At 42.6% G+C, this 3,095-nt stretch overlaps 1 pseudogene; it reads left to right on the top strand.

Moving 5' to 3' along the window:
* Positions 1 to 937: 937 nt before the first annotated feature.
* Positions 938 to 2,354, top strand: LOC143671067 (histone-binding protein RBBP7-like; annotated as a pseudogene).
* The last annotated feature ends 741 nt before the right edge of the window (positions 2,355 to 3,095 follow it).

The raw sequence follows: 3,095 nt of genomic DNA, 5'->3' as shown, positions 1-3,095 counted from the left end.
TCCACAAATAAACGTACACCCGAGGTAAAAGTACCATCCTTACAAACACCTATCCCATGACTCAGCAAATCCACTCCTAGGTTTTTGCCCAAGAGTAGTTAAAACATGTCTATGAAAAGATTTGTATGTGAATATTCATAGCAACTTTATCCATAACAGCCAAAAAACTAGAAACAGCCCAAGTATCCATCAACAGGAGAATGGATAAACAAACTGGGGTACATCCCATAAAATGAAATACTACTCAGCAAAAACAAGGAAAGAACAACTAATACACGCAACAACATGGTTGAATCTCAGAAACCTGCTGAGTGAAAGTATGACACATACTATTTGATTACATTTCTATGGAATTCGAGAAGGGAGAAAATCTGTGGGGAAAAAATTCAAAATAGTGGTTGCCTCTGGGAGTAGGAGAGGGCAATGATTGACTGGGAAGGAGCCTTAGGGAACATTCTGGCATAAAGGAAATGTTCTATATTGATAAAGGTTTATGCTACAAGAGAGGTATGCATTTGTCAAAACCGATCTAATATTATGCTTGAGATCTGTGCAGGTCACTGTATATAAATTTTATCTCAAAAGAAAAATTACCATAAATAAATAGTGAATTGTAGCTAATGGTATGCCTTCTAGGGTGAAGGGTACTGATGTCTGCAACTTGCTTTGATTAATGGATCGAGGGATGGATAGATAAGCGATGACGCAAATGTAACAAAATGCTCACCAGGAAGAGCAGTCCAGGCCTCGGTACCAGCGGCTGGGGAGGAGGAAGGAAAGAAGGACGCAGCATCTGCGGAGGCCCCAGGCAGCAGCGGAGCTCAGGTAGCTAGAAGGGCGTGACGCTGCTGGGAGTGCAGGAGCGCCTGCATTTGGGCTACTCTCCCTGAGCGAGCGGACTCCGAGGCGGTGGCGAGGGCCAAAGACCTGACACAAGATGGCGAGTAAAGATATGTTCTAAGGTACCATGGAGGAACTTGTCATCAACTTAGCATATAAAACCTGGAAGAATGCACCATGTCTGTATGACCCGGTTATGTCCCGTGCCCTTCAGCGGCCGAGTCTTACCGTGCGGTGGCTTCCTGAAGTGACTGAACCAGAAGAAAAAGATTATGCTGTTCACTGGCTAGTGCTGGAGACTCAAACATCTGATGAGCGAAAATCATTTGGTGGTGGCTCCAGCACATATTCCGATGATGATGCAAGGTTTGATGCTTCCCACTGTGGCAGTGACAAGGCTGAATGTGGTGGCTTTGGTTCTCTAATGGAAAAAATTGAATGTGGGACTAAAATTAACCATGAAGGAGAAGGAAACCGTGCTGGTTACACGCCACAGAATCCTCTGTGGATTTTGTAGTTATTGCTACAAGAACGCCATCTTCTGACTTTTCTTTTCTTTTCTTTCTTTCTTTCTTTTTGGCATGGGCAGACTCCAGAACTCAAACCCAGTTCTCCAGCTCCGCAGTTCAGAATTCTTGCCGCTGAGCCACCTTTGTACTGCCTTTTTTTTGTTTGTTTTAACGTGTTGGGTTTTGACTGTACAAGGCACCCTGCTAAACCAGACCCAAGCAGAAAATGTAATCCTGATCTTAGATTAAGAGGTCACCAAAAGGAAGGCTATGGTCTTTCCTGGAATTCTAATTTGAGCAGACATCTCCTAAGTGCATCTGACAATCACACTATTTGTGGGATATAAATGCAGGACCAAAGGAAGGCAAGATTGTGGATGCTAAAGCAATTTTTACTGGCCACTCTGCTGTTGTACAAGATGTGGCTTGGCATCTGCTCCATGAGTCACTGCTTGGATCTGTTGCTGATGATCACGAACTTATAATATGGGACACCAGGTCCAATACCACCTCCAAGCCAATCCACTTGGTAGGTGCTCACACAGCCCAGGTCAGCTGTCTGTCATTCAATCCCTATAGCGAGTTCATTCTAACAACTGGCTCTGTGTTTAAGAGGAGCATTATGGGATCTGTGTAATTTAAAATTAAAACTCCACACCTTTGAATTTCATAAAGATGAAATTTTCCAGGGCCACTGGTCTCCACATAATGAAACTATTTTAGCTTCAAGTGGTACTGTTGGCCATCTCAATGTGTGAATTTACAGTAAAATCGGAAAACAGCAATCAGCAGAAGATGCAGAAGATGTAAACTCCTGTTCATTCATGGAGTACACACCACCAAGATACCAGATTTCAGTTGGAACCCCAATGAGCCTTGGGTCATTTGCTCAGTGTCTGAGGATAACATCATTTCTGTATGATCATATGGCAAATGGCCGAAAATATTTACAATGATGAAGAGTCAGATGTCACGGTGTCGGCACTGGAGGGGCAAGGTTCTTAAACCCAAAGTGCGAGAGAGGTTTTCTATTGAATGTAATGCTACATGAATGCCTGGCTTATCAAGCACCCAAAAGGCATTGATTGTAAGTAGGGAATATAAGTGGGATGGCATAGGACATTCTTTACCCTCTGATTCTAGAACTTTCAAGTGAACTATTACCTACTGTCTGTATCCTATTGTAACTATTACGAAAGAAACATTGCTTAAGAAAGAACACCATTGCTAATATAAGTACAGTGTACTGCCTTTGATTCAACTGTTTTAAGTCCCCATTTTCTCCAACTAAGTGCTTGCTGTTCCCAGACACGCAATAACCTCTCCCTCCAACACCTCGATTGACTTTGCAGAAATAATTTTTTTTAAATCCTAATCTGTAGAATCAAGGTGGTGGATTTGTGGGTGATCACTGAATTGTATAATTAATTGAAAGTGGTTGAAAAGGGAAATTTTAGGTTGTATATGTTACTAAAATAAAATGTTTTCAACGTTTTTGTATGCTCGAAAGTTTCCATTTGTGAAAGCATCTTCGAGATAAATTCCTTAGGCTGCACCCCCAACCCCTCACCTCCTTCCAACCAGACGGGAGATTCGGGAGCTGCCCTGCCTTGAGAAAATTGAGACAAAACTGGCTAAGTGACTTGCCTAAGATCACACAATTTGTAGAAGAGCTGGAGCCATTTCGGGTCACCTACGTGACAAGAGCTGGGATCACTTCTGTGATGGTTATATTCATGCATCAAC

The sequence above is a fragment of the Tamandua tetradactyla genome, chromosome X (assembly GCF_023851605.1).
Source record: "Tamandua tetradactyla isolate mTamTet1 chromosome X, mTamTet1.pri, whole genome shotgun sequence".
NCBI classification, from domain to species: Eukaryota; Metazoa; Chordata; class Mammalia; order Pilosa; family Myrmecophagidae; genus Tamandua; species Tamandua tetradactyla.
This window is presented reverse-complemented; position numbering and strand designations above follow the sequence as displayed.